General features: G+C 35.7%; 1 non-coding gene across 1 annotated transcript; it reads right to left on the minus strand.

Annotated features, from left to right (window-relative positions):
* Positions 1–2,716: 2,716 nt before the first annotated feature.
* On the minus strand, positions 2,717–2,788 carry TRNAG-UCC (transfer RNA glycine (anticodon UCC)). Its single transcript has one exon. It is a non-coding gene; the product is annotated as a tRNA-Gly (tRNA).
* Between the last annotated feature and the right edge of the window lie 23,627 nt (positions 2,789–26,415).

The following is a 26,415-nucleotide window of genomic DNA, read 5'->3' on the forward strand; positions in this document are numbered from 1 at the left end:
TGGCAGGGAGGAATATTTTGGAAAATAATTAAAAATACATGACGACTTTAACCAGATATTATTTTCCTTTGTTTCCCCTTTAACCATCGTGTTTGCAACATTCATAAATAAAATTTACACATGGTGTCTAGAAACTAAGTCAATAAGCCACCCATGGCAAAGTCGGGAGCCAAATAGGATACGAGAAAGTAATAATTATAAAATGTAAGTAGGATTCATGTCAGGGTATCAGAGATGCATTTAGTGTCATAGATTAAAATATAATTAACGCTTTTCGGCTTTTACCATTAACTTATAGTATAAGAAAGATGAATAAATAACAAACCAAATTGAGATCCTGTTTAAGTAATAATATAATAATAAAAAAAGAAAAACATATGTATAAATTTATGCATGAAATATATAAATTACGTCAGTAACTAACTTGAGAAAGATGATATACACAGTACTTATTGGTAGGTTTATAATAAGTATAGTATATTTTTATTGTATTAAGAGTTGAATAGTCCTAAATGAGAAATGTATAAATAATAAACAGCTCTAATGAGCGTGCATAACATCAACTAATACAACATGGAAGTTAAGAAGAGAATAAATGTAAATAATATAAGATCAGTTGGTACTTAATTTATTTGGCCATTTATGTGGAGATTGAATACTACCATATAAGTTATCAGGGTGTATGGGTAATTTCCGGAAAGTTAGGTATTCAACAACAGACAACTAATGACTTTAGAATTATAATTTAGGTATAAACATTATATTATCATTAATAAAAGAACTTTCGAATACCAACTGATAATGGCTATGTGAAATTTTTTTGGTGATTCATTCCGTTTTTTGTTATTTAAGCGATAAATATGTTTAACACTTTCTTTACGTAAGTAGGTAAATATCTTATAGAAACTGGTCAGGCGAAAGTAGGGTTACAATATTAAAAAAGTATGTAACTATATTTATTCAATTTATTAGGATAATGCAAAAAAAATATATATCCACCCAGGAAGCCAAGTCATCTTTGGGGATATTGTATGTGAAGGAAGGGAACAGGTATAAGGGGAGGATTGGTATCCTGCTGGAGAGGTTAAAGGGTCTCCTTCAACCGGCCTCTCAAAACATCAAACGCCTAGCCTTAAATCAAGTGAAAGATTTACAGGATTCGAAACCGTGACCTCAGGATTAGTAGCTGAGGACCTTACCACTTAACCACGGGAGGCCGTCAGTATGCGAGTGCGCAAATGCTTCAATCGTCGATTTACTGTTATCTAAAAGTAGGTACCTCCTCAATTAATGGCTCAATTTCCACATTGTTAAATATAAATACTAACTATTGATATGTAATTAGAGTTTCAGTATCTTGATAGTGACGATAGGTACTGAAGTGTTTTACTGTGTGTGTTTGTATACAGGTAATAAGATTATTACCTACCTATTTTTTTTATTATGAATGAAATAATTTTGTTTATCTTCAAGAGTTGGTTTATCATTTACCTAAAATTAGGTATTATTAATTCCCCTGACGTCAAATGCATGAGTCACTATGTCTAATATCCAGGGTGATTAAAGGACACTTCTCAAATATCCCATTACTAGTACCTACTGATTTTTATTAAACCTCTAATGATTTTTTTCTCAGAAAAGTCATTGGATGCGTCATCCGTTATTAGTCGGTGTTTTGCTGAAAGAAAAAAAAATCACGATATAAATTAAGTTTGTCAATCTATTATCAAGTGATGAAAATTCATTCGATAACCCGCAATGACCTTTTTGAGGTCATTGAGGTTAAGATGGGAATGTAGACCGCCGCGTATAAATATACAATTTTTATAAATAGGTAGGTGTCTTAGATTAAGTTTATAATTGCGGCATTTTCTATAGTGGTTGATACTCTCAGTATCGCTCTGGTGAACGACCGCCATTCAGAAATAAAATATGTAATACGGGCTACGTGGCTACCATAATACGGGAATGTGCCTAGTATAGTGGATGTAGAAAATAATAAAAAAAGTGGGTGTGTCAAGCCTACGCAAGACAGAAGTGAAACTTCTTTTGTTAAACCGTATGAACCACAATCAATTACGTATTTCACTCGTATTACACTCACGACGCAGTATACTAACCAAGCAGCTGATGCTTGGCGTGGCGCAGTTCGCTGGTGTCTGAGAGAGAGGAAAGAAGAGAAGAGAGAGAACGTTCGTGAGCGGCTCCCCCACCTCAACAAGCGCATATGGTGAGAGAGGGACAGTGAACGGTGAGCGGTGGTGGGGGTACCCGCATTTTCGTGTCGATCCTGACTCGGTTTTACTCCGTCCCCGAATTACGCGCCTAAAGAAGTTTCACTTCAATATAATATATTTTTAAAAATAATGTACAATGTACAGAAATAGAATCCCACACAAGATCGCGTAGTGCGCTCTAGCGAACGGATATTTTATCAGAGGGAGATAGTTTTAATTTTTTTTTCTGTAAATTATTACATATTATCAAAATAAATAAATTAATTAAATAAATGTAATACAATTATCATAATATACGGATTAGATAATAATTTTAATCCAACACAATAACGCAAAGCGCGCTCTAGCGGAGTAATGTTTTATCACAGTGAGATAAGTGTTTTTATTATTTTGCAATATTATTTTCTTTTAAAAAATGTTCTGACCTACTAAAAAATAAGATATTGAATGAAAAAGGCGTTAAAAACAAAAAAATAATGTGCGATGGCCGAGAATCGAACTCGGATCAACTGCTTGGAAGGCAACTATGCTGACCATTACACCACCAACGCCAGTTGTCGGGATGAGCTAAGAAGCATTTATATGTTACTTCAAAACTTTGACTAGATCAAATGAACTTTAATCGGTGGTGGGGGTACCCGCATTTTCGTTTCGATCGTGACTCGGTTTTACTCCGTCCCCGAAAATTCATTACGCGCCTAAAGAAGTTTCACTTCAAAAACTGTAATCATTTAAATTTTTTATGAATAAAGAAACACCAAAAAAAGGCTGTAATCGTTTTCATCTTAAATAATTTTAAACACATCATATAAAGAATGTTTAATTGGTAGAACCTACAGACAAGCTGCCATATGACAACTTTGTGGGATTACCCTAAATTTTTACAAATGTTTTATCTACTAAATAAATAAAAGAAAAGGGATTACACTCCATTCTTGTAAAGATAAAATATGACGCAAATGTGAATAGTAAAAGAAATTGGGGACACACGTGATCAAGTGAACTAAAAATGTATATATTCATAGTACTAAGAATATCGCCACAAATATGTGTAATAGGTATAAAAATGTGTATATTCATAATATGAAGTATATCGCCACGAACATACGTAATAGGTATAAAAATGTGTATATTCATAATATGAAGTATATCGCCAAGAACATAGGTAATAGGTATATCAATGTGTATATTCATAATATGAAGTATATCGCCACGAACATAGGTAATAGGTATAAAAATGGCTTGGCAAACGAAATCCAGAAACGGTCGATTTCAAGGGCAAAAGTTTTTTTTTAAATTTATTTTGTGAATAATTTTTGAGTAAAAGGGTAAATCAATCTTAGCCATAACATTGTATAATTTACAGTTGTTTCTTTTATGCTTTCATAAACTTTTAATGAAAATATGCATTTTTTGGTAATATAATAATTAACAAGTATTCTTAAGGAAAAGCGTTATGCAAAGCAATAGGAAAAGCTTAAATTTTTCCAAATCATATTTATTGGTACCTATTCATGACGCAAAAGAAATCATAAATAAAATAAAATAAATAGTGAGGTTCGTATAAATTAAATTTGTACAGTGCAATTGGGGTGATTTTTCATTAAAACGGCGCTACACAAATTATCCATTTATTAAGTATCTATTGTTGTTATTTTTAGTGATAGTTTTGTATAGCTTTAAATTTGAGTTGGCATAACATTCTCATGTAATACTAAATAAGTATTATTAATTACCCTGACGTTAAATGTATGATTCATTAGGTAGGTCCTGGGTCAAAGGACACTTCTGAAATATCCCATTACTTACTCTGATTTGTCATTATTTATGAATTTTTGTAATTTCAACCTTAATATTTTATTATACTCTAAACTAATGATTTTTTCCTGAGAAAAGTTGTACTAAATAAGTATTATTAACTACCCTGACGTTAAATGTATGAGTCATTATGTCTAATGTCCAGGGGAATTAAAGGACACTTCTGAAATATCCCATTACTTACTCTGATTTGTCATAATTTATGAAATTTTGGAATTTCAACCTTAAAAATGTATTATGTTCTAAACTAATGATTTTTTCTGAGAAAAGTCGTTGGATGAGTCATCCGTGTTTTATTGTTATTATATTCTTTGTGTTCCTTGATTTATTCCTTGAATAATAAAATCATGGTATAACAATATACAATTAGTTTGTAAATATACTTATTTTTAATGTTAAACTAATGTTTATAAGACCGGATTTTTATGCATAGCATAAATGATAATGAATTATTATAAGCAAGTCACCTGTAATATCAATACTATTTAAAATATCTCCCGAGTAAATGCCGCCGATGTAAATTGAACCCGTGCCTTCTGGTGTCCGGTCAGACGCTCTGGACCACTGAGCCACGTCGGCATTTCCAACCCGTGAGATCCGTGACTTAGTAGGGTGGCCGAGTTCATGTGGGTAGTTTATTTAGGTATTTTCGACGGATGCGTCGAGAGGCCGGTTGAAGGAGACCCTTTGACCTCTCCAACAGGATACCTATCAACCCCTCTTACCTGTTCCCTTCCTAGAATTTGCTCTTCTTTTCCTTCACAATCAGCATACCTAAGATGACTTGGCTTCCTGAGTGGATTTATGTTTTTTTGTATTATCCTAATAAATTGAATAACTATGGTATACATATTTTTTAATATTATCACTTCACTTTTGCCTGACCAAAAAATGTGTGACAAGACTGAGTTGTTTGGCAGTCCGTCCTCTCTGCCTACCCCTGTAAGGAAACGGCGTGATGGTTATTTAGTTAGTTAATTTCTATAAGATATTTACCTACTTACATAAAGAAAGTTTTATTAATTTTTATTGCATTAATAACAAAACACGGAATGAGTCACCTAAAAAATTTCCGATATCCATTATCAGTTGGTATTCCAAAGTTCTTTAATCAATGATAATATAATGTAGGTACCTAAATTATAGTTCTCAAGTCATTAGTTGACTGTTGTTGAATTCCTAACTTTCCGGGAATTACCCAAAATAAATGACGAATTTGATGGTTTCCAATCTCCACACAAACGGCCAAATAAATAAAGTACCTCTCTCTCTGGTTTCTATCCATCTATGGATATCTATGGATTGGTTTGCAGCAATTTCATCTAATCTCTTCTTTCATTCTTCCCTGTCTTGTGCGGCTCTTTTGACTTGTGCATATGATGAGCAGCGCACGTCCACCAGCAGGTCCTCCAGGTACTCTCGGCGTGGGCGTCCCCTAGAGTTGGTCCCCTCGGTCATACCCTCCATTATGACATGCAAGAGGCCTTCTTGACGTATAACATGGCCGATCCATCTTGCACGCCTTTCGGACAAGGTCCTGAGCATGTGCCTTCCTCCTTCGATTCTTTGGAGGACAAAATTCTTTGAAAGTACCTGTCGATATTATATTATTTAAATTTATTATTTTCTTAACTTCCATGCTGTATTAGTTGATGTTATACACGCTCATATGAGATTAATTATTAACAAAATTATCATTTAGAACTTTTCAACTTGAAAATACTTTACCTACTATACACCTACCTATAAGCAATTACTGTGTACCTCATATATATTAAGTCAGTTGATGATAAATATGGTAATTATTGTTACTTTAACTAAAAAATCAAAAGCGGAAAGGCGTTAATTATATATAAATAAATAAATCTATGATGTTAAATTTAAAATTCATCTCTGCTACCCTGACGTGAATCCTATTTACATTTTATAATTATTTCCCTTTCGTCTCTCATTTTCATCACCTTATCCTATTTGGGTATATATATGTATATACGAGAATATATATTTTTTTTATATATTCAATAATATTGTTATTGGGTTTATAAAAATAAATTGTTTTTATCAACCCAATAACAATATTATTGAATATATAAAAAATAAAGATTAAAATGGAGTTCTACAAATTAAACTTGATTACAATAAATATATATATATACGAGAATACTGCACAGCGCGGGTGTAAACTGTGCACCCTAAAGTTTAAGTTTAGACTTACGGAATTCAATACTTTGTTTGTGTGAAAGCACTATGAAACAACAATACTATAATAGTGGTACAAGCGAGAAACCGCTTATTTAGTTTTGGTACTAGAAGAGATTTAGATACGGTTATAATGTGTAATCACCATTTATAATGTTGTTTATTAATAATAATTAAAATAAAATAACCTTGTTTGAATACCACATTATTGTATATATTTATAACCAACCGGTTTCAGTTCAACCCGAAACTTCATCAGGGTTAATAAAAGCATATTCGGAACATTCGAAAAATATATTGAATATGTTTTTATTCGAAAACATATTGAATATGTTTTATTAACCCTGATGAAGGTTCGGGTTGAACTGAAACCGGTAGGTTATAAATATATACAAAAAGTGGTATTCAAACAAGGTTATTTTATTTTAATTATTATAAATATTTATGCTCACAAAGTGTTAGATACAAAAAAAATATTTATTAATATTGCAAGAACGATGATTAAAAGGGAAACAAATAAAAGAAAATAAAATTTTGTTATAGGAGTCAGGTATATTTAATTATTTTTAGAGCCAAAATACTCAATTACTTCCTGAGAATAGAAAGTGTCTTAGATAGTCATAAGGAGAACCATTTTAGTAAAAACATAGCTGTACAGTCTCGCAGCAGTCTAAAAAGTTGACATATTCCTCTCTTCAGAGCTGCTGGGAGCAAAATCCAAACATGCCCAGAGAATGTGTCATCTGCAGAAATCATCATACTTGGCAATGCAAGATGAGTGAACACCAACGAAGAGAAGATGAGAGAGTTATCAGGTTTCTCATTCTTCATGCCGGAGAGGCTATTCCCTCCCCTCTTCACTGTTTGGGGGTCTGTCATTTATCTGCATCAGCTTCCGCGTCCTTCATCTCAGTAATCCACCATGTTTTGTGGACTGTCAGTCTCATGTTCTCCTAATTCTTCATCTATCTGATCTATTGGTTCTTCATCTTCCACTACATCAACCTCAACCACTTGTTCTCGCTGGTGAACCAACCAGACATGTTCTTCCACCGGTTGTCGCTCGAATTGCTCCTCGTAAAACTCTACTTCGGTTACCAGCTCGTGTTCTTCATAATCCTCTGTATTGAGAATTGGCTGATATCCATATGTATGTTCAAAGGCTAACCTAATGTAGTGCATTGATTCGGCGTAATCCGTCGGCGGGACTCTCTTTTGCCTTTTCAGTCGCATTTCCACGATTTTTCGCATGATTTCATTATCGCTACGACTAGGTTCATCTACATAGGGTCCGAATTCCACTCTCAGGTTTTGACCCACGTGGGTTCCTTCGTAGCCATTCTCCTGGCGACTTCCTTCTGCGTTGAATTTACACATCGCTGCAGAAAGTTTAAAGACCAATCTGCGAACAAAAAAAGGAATATATTAGTAAACTCATATTGACTTATATGAAAGAGTACTTAGTAATAGAAAAATGTTGTGAAAAGAATTTAGTTTTGGGATAGAGTATAGTTTTAGTCAAAATATCGAAGTTAGGAGTACTATGGCCAGTATGTCCAATGGTTCCCTCCACACGACGCCCGCACAATGCACTAAGCTTTGAGAGATAGGAGCGGTTTAGTGCGTTGAGCGGGCATCGTGTGGATCAAAAGACACAAATAAAATAAATGAAGTGTAATAAATTAGGTACTCACCAAATATTAAAAGACAGGAAACTTCAGGTAATCACAACAGATATTAAGTGAATCGTTATTAATTTCACGTAATAATTGCAAAGGAGATCTGCATTCAAACAAACAGTAACACAGAATATATTCATTCAATACTTTAGTTTTCGATAAAATGAACTATTGAGCAGAGTAATAATGTAACTTGTTGACGGACTGTCTGGGTGTGGTTTGAGAAACACTGGATCAGCCCTTTATACCCCCGCGCCAACCCTTAATTACCACATCCCCGGGGAGGGGGTACAGGCTTTGGCCAACGCGAGCCACAGTTTGGGAAATACCCTAAACCAGGGAATCATTTCTATTAGTAATGGATTGAATGATTAAAAAAATTAACCTTTGTTAATGTCATCAATTTTAATTTCTAGAATTTAATTTTAAGTTTTTCTTTTATATACTCAATTTGTTTTTAAAAAATCTTAAAAGTTTATTTATTAAAAAATTCTGCAGCGTGACAGCTATTTCGTCTTCTGAAGGCATTAAAAATTTAAAAAATTAAACAGCAGAACTCGTTTATAAATGAGCTGTTTTTTCAGTTCATGTTTCAAGTGAATAACATTTTTATTGAATATATAAATGAAAAACAATTGACATAACAAATTCGACTCCAATTCTGCAGACAGGCCACCACACGGACACGCTCTCATACCTATACCTATACCTCTATAGGTTATATCTCTTTAGTGGTTAAAGGAGAGTAGAAAATAAAAAAAAATTAAAACATTAAGTAATTTCTTTTATTAATTGGTCAAATTATAAACATGACAAAAATATGAGAAAAAATATACACAAATAAACGCATGAATAGTTTGAATTGACATACGATATTAAAATGATACAAATCGTTAGAATTGAGAGCAGTGGGAATTGTCGCAGTCCGTTATTTGAGAAGAAATCTTCGTCAGCATAATGTGGCGTATGAATGTGTGGCTCGAGTTCTGCAATGCTCCGCTGGGATACTTCATCTTCCAGGAGACTTTTCTCTTCTCGACACACGCACATCACTGCACTTTCTTTTTTGATCTGTAATGGAATCTGTATAAATAAAAATGTAAATCTTAAATCTCCGAAAGTTTTTCACCAATTGCTTTCAAATTTAGACACAATATTGTATTAGAATACGCGTGCGTTTTTATATACCTATTTTATATAGATGTTACCTATGACAGGTAAAGGTAACACGGTAAAAGCAACACGCATCATTTTTTATCTATCTGCACAGAGTGAACCACAGTAAGGTGTGACGCACAGTGGGCTGAAAATCGCCTTTCATAGACATAGAGACTTGAATTTTCAAGGGTATTTTCTTGGCTATAAATGGATTCTGCTGATCATTACTATGCTATACAATTTCGTATAAAGCAATTGCGTGTACAAATGAAGGAGTTATCATTTTTTTAAGAAAAAAAATTATGGCACTGACATTAAAAATGAGGTTATCTTTGGAATCATAAGGTTGGCCATTCTATCCTTACACACAGATATACTACTATTTATTTGTATTTTTTTGACATACTTCGTATTGTGGTGCAACTTGCGATTTTTTTTTAATCCTCAAAGTTGAAAAAAAAACTTTTTTATTTTGATGATTCATTTTAATGCTTAAATGCTTTACATACGAGTACGCTTTTTATAGTTTACAATATTTTATTGACACTATAAACCAAAACAGTCTAAGAAATAAAAAAAAAGTTTTTTTTGTATTTTTTTGACATACTTCGTATTGTGGTGCAACTTGCGATTTTTTTTTAATCCTCAAAGTTGAAAAAAAAAACTTTTTTATTTTGATGATTCATTTTAATGCTTAAATGCTTTACATATGAGTACGCTTTTTATAGTTTACAATATTTTATTGACACTATAAACCAAAACAGTCTAAGAAATAAAAAAAAAGTTTTTTTTGTATTTTTTTGACATACTTCGTATTGTGGTGCAACTTGCGATTTTTTTTTAATCCTCAAAGTTGAAAAAAAAAACTTTTTTATTTTGATGATTCATTTTAATGCTTAAATGCTTTACATATGAGTACGCTTTTTATAGTTTACAATATTTTATTGACACTATAAACCAAAACAGTCTAAGAAATAAAAAAAGTTTTTTTACCAATGTGGCGATTCTGACTGGTCACCCAGGTGGAAAGAGAAAAGTGGGAAGACCCAGACTGAGGTGGGAAGATGAGGTAAGAGGGGATGCAGCACAGCTTCTCCAGGTGACAAACTGGAAGTCAGCCGCTGAGGACAGGAGGAGTTGGAGGCGACTGTTGCAGGAGGCCAAAGCTCGATATGGGCTGTAGCGCCATCGAAGAAGTATGATTGACACTAATTGAAAAATTAAAGTAAGCCCTTAAACATAATTATTTTTTCAGTGTACCTATCCTTTTAACTAATTAATTCATAAGGTACATAAGTATTTAGACATATGATGTGACAACCCAATGAGGTCATTATCTAATGATGATAATTACGAGGACTTGACCATTAGAGGAGATTACATTCAAAAGTGAATTCATAATTACCAAGTCATTTAAATTTAATAAAACTAACTTTTAAATGAGTCATAGCAGTAACGTCATTATAAATCGATTAAGAAAACCATAACATTTAGTGTGGGGGAAAAAGATTCTGAACCCCACATAATAACTCACTGAATTAGTGTCCTTGCAAATCGGTTTAGCCGGTAATAAATTCAATTTAGATACTATTGACATTTAAAATCCTATAATCGTCTGATTGTTGCCTAACCACAGTTTGAGAATGACCTTACAAGTCGAAACAGCTGTAACTAAAATACAAAATAAAATCCTTGCAGAACTGAAAAATAACTTATCATTATTAAATGTAAATATATTTAATTTTTTTCAAAAATAAATGGGTTCTACGAATTAAACACAAAAACAATAAATAAAAAAACTAACTTTTGTGATTTCTTTATCTGTTTTGGCTTGAAGTGTAAATAAAATATTTTAAAGTAGAAAAAACGTACTCATATGTAAAGCATTTAAGCATTAAAATGAATCATCAACATAAAAAAGTTTTTTTTTCAACTTTGTGGATTTAAAAAAAAAAATGGCAAGTTGCGCCACAATATGTCAAAAAAATACAAATAAATAGTAGTATACCTGTGTTTAAGGATATAATGGCCAACCTTATGATTCAAGAGATAGCCTCATTTTTAATGTCAGTGCCATACAAATTTTTCTTAAAAAAATGAAAACTCCTTCATTTGTACACGCAATTGCTTCATACGAAATTTTATAGCATAGATTACTAGATCAGCAGAATACATTTCTAGCCAAAAAAAAAGACCCTTGAAAATTCAAGTCTCTATGTCTATGAAAGGCGATTTTCAGCCCACCGTGTGGCAGGGTACAGCATTTAAAAATATATTTAATATTTAAAGATATCGACCAACCAAGGCCCATTTGTTTCGCAGAAATACAAGAGTGACAATGTCGTCAAATGGCCATTCGTTGCCATTTTTTACATCGAAAGGACAACCGTCAGTCTAATTTGTTTTAAATTATAAAACATAAAGGTCATTAAAAATATGATTTTACGTGGTTTTAAATGCAAAACAAGCATAAAATATATAACTAACTATAGGTTAGCAGAGAGAATAGACCGTCACACAACTATATCTTGGCACACACTCCTCGTTTCATTCACATTCATACATCATCACCTGACCCGACCCAAGTATTTGATTTATTGAAGATGACTAATGTCTTCCTAGGGCATTAATGACTTCTTCCACCTTTCACTTTTGCATCATATTATATTATTCTTTTCAGTTCAAAACAAAATAGAATAGTTGATTATACACTTACCAACTCTGAAAATACTGAAGACTTCAGATGCCACAGCGGGTAGATTTAGTAATACGTAACAGAAGCAAACGATAATAATTACTGTGTAAATATGTGTATTCCCTTTGATTCTCAAATAAACTTGCAAATGTTTTCGAATTCACTTAGAATAAAAGTGTATTAGTAGTAACTTGGTGGCTGACTGGAATGACTTGAGAACCACTGGTTGGGTGGGGTATTATTTATACTCGCCGACCTTTAATTCCCCTGGATGGGAGGTACCTGCTTTCAACTACTTTTACAGTTTTAGAAACCCCGAATATCCCGAGTAGTAAAAACGATTGATTGGTAAAAACGGTTTTGTATTGGCTTTGCACGACAGGCATATTATTTACTAGAAATATTTCAACAAAATAATATTTGATTTTGGATTTACTCTCAGTATCGCCTTGGTAAAAGGCCATCATTAAAACAATAATAATACTAGAAACGGCTTTAGCTGTATGTGTGACCGGATCTGAATAGTAAAATATGAAATACTAGGTAAAGAAAATATGACTTCTGTCTTTGATTATATAAAACATTAAGAAAATTACACAAGAGACCCAACTGCTTAGAGCCAGTAGGACAATGACATCGTCTATTGAGGTTTGTTGTGAGGCTGAAAGAGTAGGGATGGGGAAGAGGAATGTTGCGAGTTGCGAAGTACCAGGCTTTTCAGATCTGGTCACTCAATGTGGCTAAAACCAAGTCAAGATGCGTTTCGATCCTGATATTTCACCAGGGCGCTACTGAGACTATCTACCCCACTTTGAAAAGTGTTGCAAATTTTTGGACCTAAAAAGCACTGGACGGAGCAATCCGAGAACAATTTGAAGCCGCGGGGAGAGGGGGAAGATGTTTGAAAAATCCCAAAATCTACATAATTTTTTGAATGACTTATCTCATTCCCTGTCTAATTAAATACCCAAAAAAATTATAAGCATTAAAAACACAACAATAGGATTATAATAGTTCTTTATTTACCACTTTGCATGCAAATCAGTTCAAAATTTAGTCATAAAAGATGGCTGCCAGGCAATTTCTCTTCACCCAAGATTTGCTTCAATAAAATTCATACAAAATCGCACTAGTGATCTGTCCAGGGCTTTTAAGGTCCAAATGCAAATTCAAGCGTAAAGATATTATATGCCGCGAGAGAAAATGTCAGACGCTTGAGAAAGACACATCTTATTAATTGGCAACTTCTACAATAATTATAGAAAACCTGTTTAAAAATCTCCCCAATCCGAAAATACCATGAATTACCGAATACCTTGTATTCATTTAATTATTAACGCATTTGAATTCAGTCGTTAAAATAATAGGAAATTTTAAACTCTGTTTTATGTCGAGAACCTTATTATGAAATTTCACCTGTTTCTATTCGACTGTATGTAGTTTTAAGAACTGAATATTGTATTTCACTATCATTGTGGTAATTTGCTCCTGCCGGCAAAATAAATATTTGTTTGATAAGACATAAATTACAAGCATGGTAATGGCCCGCAGTTGTTCATAATCCATATCCCATGTTCATCAAGGAATAAATCAAGGAACACAAAGAGTATAACAACAACAAAACACGGATGACGCATCTTATGACTTTTCTCAGACAAAATCATTAGTTTAAGGCATAATATATTTTTATTGCTGATATTCCAAAATTCCATAAATTATGCCAAACAGAGTAAATAATGGGATATTTGAAAGTGTCCTTTAATTACCCAGGACATTAGAGATAATGACTCATGCATTTGACGTTAGAAAAATTAATAATAATTAATTCATATTACACCTATATTTATTTTATAACTCAAATTTAAAGCTATACAAAACTATTTCAACAATAGATGCTTAGTAATTGGTTAATTTGTATAGCGCCGTTTTAGTGAAAAATCACTTCAAGAGCGCAATTAATTTATACGAATCTTATTATTGATTTTATAAAGCTCCAAAGGTCTTTACATATAATGCAGTCTTCTTCTTTCGTATGGTGGGGGGTCAGAGGGGGACATCTAGGTCTGCGAACCATTCTAGGGCCTCAGCCGTCGCCATGTAAACCTCATCGATCCCGCCGGGGAATGAATGGAGCGGGCATTATATTTTCTCATTGCCTCGCAAAACCTGGTCCGCCATACAATTCAGTACATCTTATTTATAATGTGTATTACAATAAAGGTAACGTGGCTAAATCTTCGCTATGACTTGGTATCATTTGTTTGTGGTGTAATGGTTAGCATAGTTGCCTTCCAAGCAGTTGATCGGAGCTTAATTCTCGACCGTGAATTATTTTCGAAATACTCGTTTATTGTTTTTGAATTTTCATCCCGTGCATACAAAGTGTTACATAATAATTTGCCACATTTTTACAACCACTTGCATATTTTTTTTACAGTTCTGGGAGGATTTCAGTATTTTTTTTACTTCGGTTGTATTTTCAAAACTGTACTAATTTTTTTATAAATATTTTGTAATTTCCTCAAAATTTTTTACAATTTTTATTATAAACCATAGAATTTGTTCTTTATGAGTGATTGGTGCATGTTTCAACTTATTTCATATGGGAAGGGGAGTTCTACCTTTTACGCCAGTCCTACTTGAATAGCGGGAAAGGCATTGCTAATTTATTATGAATCTCTTTGTAAGGGTTTAAAATATATGTATATTTTTGAAAAAGAACATAATACTTGCAAATCTAAAGTAAACCTGAAACAGAACAAGACAGAGAAAATAACGGTCAGAACTAAGAATCGAACGCAGGATCACACCGGATAAGCGGGAGTTATTGTTTTGTTATTTAGTTATTTTATGCGAAAATGAACACTTGTTCGTGATCTAATAAAAAAGAACATTTTTACACATAAAACATCACCCGACATTGACTTTGGCTTCAGTTTATGTAGTGTTACAAAAGTAGACTTAAATTACAATAGTTTTATGAAAATGAAATACTTTGAATATGAAATATTTATACACAGTATTTCACTTTTATATAATTAAAATAAAATCAAAGTAATTTGGTAAGTATTGAATATTTTTTACAAAGATATGTATGTTTAAAACCAAATCCATTTTCTCTTTTTTAATTAATAAGTTATTATTGTTTCATTTCGTTAAAATGTCAAACCACTTCTTTAATTAACATACTTTGTTCTAAATACATAATATTCACAGTTCTAAATTACAATAGATGTATTAACACCCTGGTCAATCTTTTAATATAAACACATTTTCAAAGAATGCAAGGCGTAATAAGTAAGATTAATAAAGAGACGCTTAGATGATTTTGGATGTGAATGGTAAATTGGTGACGCCCGAGTAGACATCGCACGATCAAGTGAATCAGATACTTGAGTTGGGCCGTATCAAGAATCAGAATAATAGAAGAGTATGTACAAGACGATGTATGAATGTGAATGAGGCAAGGAATGTCCGTCCTCCATGCCTATCTCGTAGGGAAGCGGCGTGATAGTGAGTTGATTTTTTTTTTAAATGTGAGTAACACAAATTCCAATAATCTATGTTTGGTGACCAGACCTGAATAGCCAGGTACGTCCCAATCATCTTCTTCCACACGTCCATGCATTCCCGCTCCAAGATATCTAAAAGTATGATGTGATATACCTAATCTCTTCGGGCAGTTGGGACTTTTGTGCGGTATTCACAACATTTACAAAAGGTACTTGTCAGACCTTATCTTCACCATCTCCTTCCCCGCACCATCTCTTACCCTCTCCCATCCTCCAAACTCATAACGTACAATCACATTTGGAAATGCAATCAAGTTCTACTGACTTTGAACAGTTGAGATTCTTGTGCGGTTTTAACATAGGTACTCCATTTTGGAATGCTAGTCCTACCGGCTTGGCAGTTGGGTCTCTAGTGTAAAGTGCAACATATTGTCAGGAGAGACTTTCAACATGCCTTCATTGAGCCTTTCTTTCTTTTCAGTAGGTTTTCAGCAGAATCCTTGGAAGCCTTCACCGTCTTAACCTCGCTATCATCCAAAAGGCTGCACTGTTTAAACTTCTTCAAGCAGGACTGCAAGTCTTCCTCGTATTTAATTTTCCAGTATGCGTATTCCTTCTGACTTTCCGTCTTAGATTGAGGTACATAAGCATCCTCCGTTTTCAGATCCTGGTGGTAAAATTCGTACTTGTTGACGTACTTTATTGTTGTTTCGGAAGGAAATGTCTGCCTTCTGGCTGTGGGCTGCATCTGCGTGAAGCTCAGATTCTGCGAAAAAGAAAAAAATACATTAGTTTTTTTAACCCATTGGCCTCAAACGACGCCATCCTGGCGGGTCTGGTGTCGTCGGCTTAAAAACGAAAAAGGGATACATTATTGACATCTGTGTTTAAAATTTTAAATGCCAATCGCTCTGTAGATAGTTAAGCATTCATTTCGTAGTAATTGGCAGGACTCCGTTGGTACAGTTTTTTCCTGATATTTACGATTGAAATTTTGTTATATTTCAGCGTCATTGAATTTTTTTTTAAATAGCGTGTGGTTCGGGAATTGACAAGCTTGTTCGTAAAATGCGTGGTGGGCGGCTAACATCAGCCCAAATTGAAATAAAATATATTATGGTCATAAGTATGATTAATGTAAAACTTTTCTTAATCCAATTATAAAAAAAAGAAAAAAAAATGGGTTTTATGAAAAAAAATATTTTTATATCCTCGTTTAATCATATTATTATTATTTTTTAAAAAACTGCATATATTTTTTGCATACCTTAATTCAATGAACGAGTAAATTTAAAAAAATTGTTTCGTTTGTATGTTTAGTTTAAAAGTTATGTAAGATTTAGTACACCACTGCAGATTTAAAACTTCGGTACAAAACAATTCGGAGGCCAATGGGTTAAAGATAGAAGAAGTCGGGGACGTCCAAAGAAAACAAATTCGAAAGTCAGATTATGTTAAGAGTCATATTATTCACACTCTTGGCTTTCTCAAGTGAATAAAATCTAATGGTTGCTCCTGGCATATAGGCAAAACACATTACACATATACTGATATAATCACGCAAATTCACTACTATAAGCTAAAAACGATGAATAAAGAGAATTCTTACCATTTTTTTTATTTCGTTTGCTTGAACTAGGATTTATGAAGCGAAAAATTATTCGTAAGTGTCCTATTTTTAAAGATGAATTGTAGTTGAGTCTTCCACGTGAAGATTGGTGTAACACAGTTCACGGTGATATATGATGTGGTAGATAGGTATTTATCTCCGTAAACTTCACTACAACAGATATCTATTAAAAAGTATCAAGAAATATGATTGTGGAAAAGTGATTGGTGAAATTAATAAACTACATTAGTTTACTCCACCGATGGCAGAATGGTAATGACTAGAAATACTGAAACTCCCGTATTTAAAGGATTAGTAATTAATCATCTGGGGTGACTCAGGGGGAGGGGGGCAATACCCATAGCGGAAACAATCTGATTGGTGATTACTGATTTTTAAGAACTAGAATTTGGGATATGCTAGGTTTTTTTTAGTTGTGTTTTCACACGATAATTACAGCAGTTGATATGTTCTGTTTTCATGAATTATACTTACGCAATAAAAATAAAATTGTTCCGTTCAACGGCCGCAATCTTCTCAACCGAAAGTCTGTTCTAGAAATCAAAAACAAAGCTCTGTTACGTCAGCAAACTAACCATCCCGTCGTTCCTGGCGGGGGTTAGCAGGGAGATTGTAACATCAAACAATTTAGTCTCTACACATACTATTGCTTCATTCACATTCATACATCGTCTCTCATACACATCCTATTATTTTGACGCTAGATTCGAGTATTAGGTTTACTTGATCACGTGTGTCCCCGATTCCTTCTACTTGATAGTAGTTTTAAAATCTAAATTTATTTATTATTGTAGAAAGCAATCACTTTGTGGTTTGACATATTTGATAAAATAAAATAAAATACTTTTTGTTTAAAACCACGAGTTTTTAATAATATTTAGAACCGACCGGTTTCGCTTTACTCAAGCATCTTCAACGTACAAATTATTACTGTACTATTTATTATTACTAGTAATAATTTGTACCCTGAAGATGCTTGAGTAAAGCGAACCCGGTCTTAACTAAAAATTATTAAAAACTCGTGGTTTTAAAAGAAAATGTATTTTATTTTATTTTATTAAATTTATTTATTTATTCCATAATTTTATACATCCAGGAATAAATCAAGCAACAAAACACAGGGAGCAGAACAGCGTTCAATAACGGATGACGCATTCAATGACTTTTCTGAAATAAAAATCATTAGTGGATCAATTTCAAGTGTCTTTTAATTACCCAGGACATAATGACTCATAAATTTGACGTCAGGGTAATTAATAATACTCAATTAGTATTACATGTATATTTATGCAAATTCAAATTTAAAGCTATACAAGACTATTTTTCTAATAATAACAACAATACATATTTAATAATTAGATAATTTGTATAGGATCGTTTTAGTGAAAAATTACCTCAAGAGCGCTGAACAAATTTATAAAATGTTGTAAAATATTTCACCAAAAAATATAGATATAATATGTCTCTACGCCATCTAGTGGGAAAATTAGCACTTATAAAGCCTTTCCTACAAAAATAAAGTTGGTTATTGTGATGAATCAAGGTCTCTCCCGAGGTAGATGATATAATCCGTCATAGTAGCGCTATCTGTCGGCACAGTCGCATATGAATTACAGGGAACTGCATACAAAGGTGGGGGAGTTTCCTTTAGGGTTGCGACGAAAGAGGAAGGCGTGACTTTCTGACAGGACAAAGGGAATTACAGATAGGGGGCGTGTTTAGGTTTTGATTTATATAGCATCGACCTTGGAACTATTCCCACAAAATGAATAGGTGAACGAACGGGGCTAGGATCAAGGTTAAATCACTTGACATTCTAGGAGTTCACAACCTTTTTTGAACGCATAACTTTACTCGGACGGAGCGAGATTTGGTAGCAACAGGCCTGTTACTCGAGGTTAAAAGAAGTAAGAGGGTTGCCAATTTCAGACACTTGAGAGAGTTGATTTTTGGGAAAATTTCGAACATGGTTCTGCGTCATTTAGTCGGTAATAACCATTATCGAAAGTACTTAATTTTATACGTGGCTTATGGAAGACGAAAATACATTAAAATTAATGTATAGACGCTTGGCAGAGGAATTATGACCGAGTACATACGGGTTTGTTATGAAGGGAACTTGAGACCTCTGATTGATGCGAAACGAGTTGAGGGACGGAGAGAGAAGATAGGCGTGTGACAGAATCATTTGGGCCAACACCCATAATTGCAGGGAGGAATCGTGAAAATTCAGTAATAGTTCTTAAAATGAAACTGGCCAAAGGAATAAACAGGTTATCAAACCGATGCGATCTCGGACGAAAGGCAAAGGGTGAGCGACATGATGTGTACTGGGACATTTCAACTAGAACAAGTACCGAAAAGGCCTTAGGAACTTGGGATAATCAGTGAAAAGTGTGATTATTATACTAAACTACGAAAGGGGAAGGTGAATAAATGTGCAATGTAGGAGGCGACCTTACGCAAGGGACTTATCATACGGAGGAAGGGGAATGGTTGTCAGAAGTGATCGATTCGAGAGGTAAAGGGAGGAACGGACGTGTACAGCATTCAATTCGACAAAAGGCGAGTTGCGAGTTCTATTTCCACACGGGAGAAAGAAGATTAAGGGTAGGCTGTAGGATATATCCACGAAAACGGAAAGTTAATAGGAAAATTTTGATTAGTTACGCGTAAGAGGACGTCTTAGCGCACTAAAGGAAAGGTCATCAGAACACACATCACGGACCAAATAGGAACGCGAAAAATTTAAATTAGAAAAACAGGTCAATTTTGACGGATTATAAGGCACCTGCAGGATGGGGCAAACTTCAGAATTTCACCAGTACGGGCCTGTGTTGTGAGACAGCAGATGCCCATTTTTTCTGAGAAACGCAGAAGGGTAAGTCTGATAAGTTTTAAGTCACACAGAGGATATTGTGCGAGAAATATAAGACCGTAACGCTTCAATAAAGGTTGGATCGCAATGAAAAGCGTAGTTAATTACTGCTATAAGACATCATGCGCGGGCACAAATCGAGATAGTTCGTCACAAGTCGCCGAGGGCTTTTTTAAGGGAGTGTACGCGCCGCGCTAGGAGAAATTATCACTTTGGTCATTATCCTGGACTTAGAGATTTTCTGGTCAAAAACATACAGTTCAATTCAGTGTTTGAAGAAATTAGACTCAGTGTCCTTGACGTAATAATTAAATTCAGGTTGAAAGGTTTAATTGGTTTAAATTCAGTAATTAAAATTAATAAACGCTAAAAATTTCTTCTCGAATAAAGTTGAGCGCGATTGCTATGGATTCAAATAAAGTCACGGATTATAAATGAATTGTATTAAAATTAATAAACGTTAAAATTTCTTCTCGAATAAAGTTGAGCGCGATTGCTATGGATTTAAATAAAGCCACGGATTATAAACGAATTGTAATTAAAATTAATAAACGTTAAAATTTCTTCTCGAATAAAGTTGAGCGCGATTGCTATGGATTTAAATAAAGCCACGGATTATAAACGAGTTGTAATTAAAATTAATAAACGTTAAAATTCCTTCTCGAATAAAGTTGAACGCGATTCTTTTATGTTTTAAATAAAGCCACGGATTATAAACGAGTTGTAATTAAAAATTAATAAACGTTAAAATTCCTAAAAATATTCTTCTCGGAAAATTTTAAACGAAAGTGATAAAACTTTAATTGGGGGCTTCAATGGAGCCTCGGATTAAAGTCAAATTATAACGGAAATCTATATACCTAAGTATCTTGCTACCGCGTTTTGGGCTCGATCGAAGCCGTGTTACAACGAAATTTTTCAATAACTACCAGGTTAGGGAGGAGATATCGAAGCACATTCGTTACGGCCGGTAGAGAGGGTAACACAATAAAAATTAGGAAAATAATGTTGAGGATGTATCAGGTGGAGGTAAAGAAATTATGTATAAGCTCAGGGTAAATCTAGTGATATTCGCGAACACCCCGCCCAAAATGGCAGCGGTTGTGTAAAACCCAACCCGGATGTTGTTATTTAGCGGATAGGGGCTGGGTAAGTGTTTTATTTCCAATTCGATTCAACCAAATTCCCAGATGGACTTGGAACGCGTGATGCTGATATTTGCCGACTGACAGTTACTACTAATCCACTTTAATATGTACATAAAACCAACATGTCAATTTTCAGGATTCCCCGACAAGATCAATATAATTACCCTCAAGCCTTACCCCATTCCCAAATTTACCTCTCGAATAAACTTCATAGTTGGGTAATGTCTGATAGTGTCGCTGCAAATCCGTTTCTCACAAACACGGACTAGACAGAAGGATTTTTTTTCTCACGCTATCACGTGAGAGGGGTTGCCAACGTGGACGAATCAGGCCAACGAAGCGCTGGAGAACTACTCCCCCTAACGGGGCCGTGTAGAGTCGAGGGCGCGAAAGTGGAATGAAGATTATGAAGCCAACTGGTAATGAACGAGAACACGGCCTGCAGTTGGGGCGTTTAGGATGAAGGCACTTTGGACGTCTGTGAAAATCCACGTGGAGGGCGGCGGCGTGAGATGACGTGGGAATAAGTCCGCAGCGCTATCACATTATTCAATGGTGTCGACCGAGGGGCTGATGTAAGCCAACTGGAGCGCTCCCTTGGCGGAATTACAGCAGCTCCTTTGAGGTGAACTGTAGGTCTGACGGCACGTGGGAGATTGAGCTTCATCAGGCAAACCTACACGACACACTTATCGCGTTAGTATCATGATATGGGATGCAATTACCTTCCCCATCTAGACTCAGTAAAGTAGCTCGTCCGGAGGAATGGGCGTTGGAGCGATTTCGGAAGTGGCGTGATGACTTAATTCGCTTTCTCTTGGACGTGAATGCATCCGACAGGTCAGGGTACCTTTATGAAATGGGTCGCCAGCTGTGGGGTATAGTGTAGCCACGTCGGAGTCAGCGTTTGATTTCTGATCACCATCCACCGTTCTCGTATTTGGTCAGCGGAGGAGCCAACGTAATTTGCAAAAAAAAACATTTCGATCACATAGTTTACCCTTCCTCTCCCCCCCCCCCCTCTCATCCCTTCCCTATAAAAGATTAAGTGTCGAATAACAAAATTAACATATGTAAAACAGAATGAAGGCGACCCCGGAGCTGAGATGACGAAAACCGTCGCACTATGCATGTCAACACCATACTATACTAATTTATGCAATAACGAAACTATTTTATGTCCTCGGATTTATTAAAGGTAGGAACGAGCTTAAAAGGAAAGGTTTACAATTGATTACTACTGTATTAGAGTTAGGGGTACTGTAGGAGACGAGAGTAGGCTAAACGCGCGGTCTTATAAGAAAGTTTTTAAAATTTCAATGGTAAAGGGATCATTCACTCTAATTTAAACGAACCAGGATTACCACAAATATATGCATTAATAGCCCGTTCATATCTCATATGAATTTCAAAATCAAAAAATACACAACGCTGAAAAAGGGGCATTATTGCGAATTAAATCTTAAGATCTTCTGCCGTATGTTCCATACGGGGGTCGAAAGACTTAGCTAGGGTTTCTTCTTAAGGTAGTCCTCTAAGGGCGCCACCAACAGCTTAGGAAAATCGAAGGGCAATGACCAGGATTTTACAACATTTTGCAGATCAGACAGGAGAAATAACCATTATTTCAAATAGGTATAAATGTAGAAGGATGGAATCATTACAATTGGCGCCATGTGACCAGGGAGAATTAGAAATACAAGATGAATGATTTCTTATCTATTGAAAAAAAAAAACATTATGACTCGCAAACATAGTTATTAAAACAGGATAAAATAAACAGATTAGACATTCCAATACTAACGAGTATAATATATACGACAACGAAACAAAAAAAACGAGGTCAATAACCCAAGTTCAAAAAAAAAAAAAGGTAGACTGGAAGATAAACAAACCATTAGTATCGTGATTTATGACATTGTAGTTCATTGTACCTCATAACTAGGTCATAGCAAGGCCGATGAATAGGTTACACTGAAAAAAAAAAAGGGACAAAAAAAATCAGGTATAAACGGTTACCCTAGTTCCCGTTAAAAATAATAATAACATTCCATTTGTATTGCACAGGTGTCGTTTCACTTCAAGTACTCATAACTTTATTATTTTTGTAAATGCAAAACTGCGAGAAAAAAAAGTGAGTTAAGTAAATAGATAAAGGAGAAATTTTATTGTGTTACCTAACCTCCGATAAGACAAAGTGATGAATGTACTTCGGAACCAACGATCGTGTAAAGAAGTTGTTGTCGAACGCGGGACCGATGGGAGCGTAACCATTTAACCTAGATAAAGACAAATAGCGTGGATCAACCTAATTTCAGAAAAAAAAAAGGGATACAAATTTATGAAATAATAAAAATAATAACATAAAGTCAGTGCGTTTAAATCATTTCGGTAGGTTTCGGAGAAAAGAGAAGAAATGTCGGGAGATAAACGCCGCACTGGAACGCGACAAAAGAGGGCCGAGGGAGAACTGGAGATGTCGGCTGCCATGGAGAGCACTTCGAGTGGGGCTCCGCAAATGGACATAGGGCAGATAACCCTAATAATTCAACAAGCATTGGGACCATTGGTTAACAGGATTCAGGAAATCGAGAAGCAAAAGGGAGCACCTGTGGCGACGCCCGCCCCAGTGGGAGAGCAAGTCGAGGCGAGGAATATTCTGCAACTCGTGGAGATGTTACCAGCTCAGGAGAAGCCAACGTTTAGTGGAGGTACCCAGAACCCGATTACATTCCTGGAGGACTTGAAGGATTATGCTAGGCGAACGAAGCGGACCGACATCATGATGCAGATAAAGGAGAGTTTCCGAGGAAGTGCACGAAGCTGGATGAAGTTATATTGGAGCCGATGGGAGACTATCGACGATTTCGAGAGGGACTTTCTTGCGAATTTTTGGGGCGATATTCATCAAAAAAATTTACGCAGAAAACTTTCAGACGATATGTGGGACCCAAAAAGGGGTGCATCTATGTTAGCGCACTTTGCCAAATATTGGGAGCTCGCGAAAGCGTTGAAAATCACGGACACACAATCGGGGGTTGTGAACGAAATTATGCGGCATTTCCCTAGAGAAACACAAGCTTTGTGGTTCTCCCGATCGCCAGGAACCGAATTGGACGCCGCCGAGTTCCTAAGGAAGCTAGACAACATGGTTTGCGCACCGCAGGATAGGAATGCTGTTAAGAGAGACAGAGAGGGAAGAGAGGAACACGGGAGGTACAAGGATAATCGGCAAGCAGTGCGGCCTAAGATTTCAGCGATTGAGGGACCGCACACGTCATCCGTCTGCAATATGTGCCGAGGGGCAAGCGCGCAGGCTACAAATAGCACGAACAATACTGCGGCTAGCGAGAAGGCGATATGTTTGGCTGAAGACGCGGGAAACGGAAGCGGGTCGGTCCAGTAGCTCTGGGGATTGCGACTCCTGAAGAAACAAGGGCAGTGACACCGAGGCACAACACAGCCTTAAAAATAATGTTAAAGTATAATTGGGATGCGACAAAGGGATTAGGAAAGAATGAGCAAGGAATAAAAATACCTATTAAGGCAAATAAAGCCGTGCGCAGAGTGGAAAGTGAGGATGTAAGGTGGGAGAATGAGAGAATAGAAGTTGACGCGTGCGTGAATTCCCTGCAACATTTAAGTGACGTATGGAGTGCCGTAGAGATGAGGGAAAGAGAGAGGGAGAGAACAAACATCGGATTCAATACCATATTTGAGGATGAAAACTACAGTGAGATGGAAGGGAATAGTGCGTTACCGCAATTACCCGAGGCTAGGGCACACGTAGATGATATAAAAGTGAATTGTTTGATAGATACGGGCAGTCAGATAACATGTGTCTCGCAGGAATTTTGGGAATGCAACCTGCGTGATCAAGCGCGGTATCCGATCATGCCTGTGACCGCAATGCAGATTAAAGGCGCGATGGGACAAAAGAGTATGAAAATATCTCGCTTAGTCCTAATACCACTACGTTTTGGGGAGATTCAAATTAACACGTCATGCTTAATAGTACCGAAATTAATTAGGCCGATTATTCTGGGGATAAATTGGCTAGATAATTATTCAGCTGAGGTGAAATGCGGTAGCAAAAGGGAGCTAGTGATTACGACAGAACGGGGTAAAACGAAAATAGAAGTATTAAATTCCGGGGTCGTGAAAATCGAGCCAAGTAAGCAGTTTTGTGAGGAGGCTGTACATGACACCGCCAATTCCGTCAACGTCATCGAAGGTAGCGCAGGTTTAAAAGATGTGGAAAGTCTCGAACGGAAAATAGAAAACGCCGTGGCCGGTTTATCTATAGATCCGGAAAAGGGGGAGAAGCTGAAAATAGTTTTGAACAAACATCGTAGCGTTTTCAGCGAAAGACCGGGTTTAACTGATAAATATACACACATTATAAAAATGACTGACGAAACTCCATTTGTGAAGAGATCGTATCCGGTCCCATTCGCTTATAGAGACAAGGTAGACGCGAAAATTAGTGAATTAGAGACCTTAGGCATAATCAGCAGGGAAGCCACCCAGTTTTCGAGCCCGTTGACGTTTACCCTGAAAAAGGACGGTTCAGTTCGGATTTTACTTGACGCGCGGGAATTAAATTCTAGGATGCAAGCCGAAGTGGAGAAACCGCCGTTGACATCGGAAATCTTGCAGCGGTTCCACGGTGTGAAACATATAACTACTTTAGACATCAACAATGCGTATTTCCAAATACCTATTAGTAAGGAGAGCCGAAAATACACCGGTTTCGTGTACAACGGAAAGTCCTTTGTTTATAGAGTTTTACCGCAAGGCTTGAAGACGTCCGTCGGGTCATTTTCGCGCGCAATGGACAAGATACTAGGCCCAGGAGTAAGAGATTTTTGCGCAAATTATTTAGATGACTTGGTCATATATTCGTGCGGAGATTTCGAAGAACATCTGGAGCACGTTAGTGTAGTTTTAGGGAGGTTGCGTGACGCCAACATGACTTGCAAGTTAGAAAAGTGCCAGTTCTTATTCACAGAAGTGCGGATGTTAGGACATATAATAACACCATACGGTATACAGATGGATCCCGAAAAAATTTCTGCGATAAAAAACTTCCCTGCGCCCAAGAGGGTAAAACAAGTGAGAGGATTCCTAGGCTTAGTGAACTATTATCGAAGGTTCGCGAAGAAGTACGGCGAGGCCACACGAATATTGTGCGATTTGTTACAGAAAAATAGGCCGTGGAGGTGGACCGATAAAGAACAAGAAGCATTTGACAATGTAAAATCATTATTTGTAGAATCTGTAGTATTGCATCACCATGATCCAAACAGCACCTATTATTTGCAGACTGATAGTTCTGGTTTCGCGATAGGGGCGGAATTATACCAACTAGATAGCGATGGTAATCACCACGTCATCGGGTTTGTCAGCAAAGCACTGTCGGGCGCCGAATTAAAGTGGACCGTTTCGGAACAAGAACTAT

This window comes from Hesperophylax consimilis, chromosome 28, assembly GCF_061612785.1.
Source record: "Hesperophylax consimilis isolate HC1 chromosome 28, BYU_Hcon_1.0, whole genome shotgun sequence".
In the NCBI taxonomy this organism is placed as follows: domain Eukaryota; kingdom Metazoa; phylum Arthropoda; class Insecta; order Trichoptera; family Limnephilidae; genus Hesperophylax; species Hesperophylax consimilis.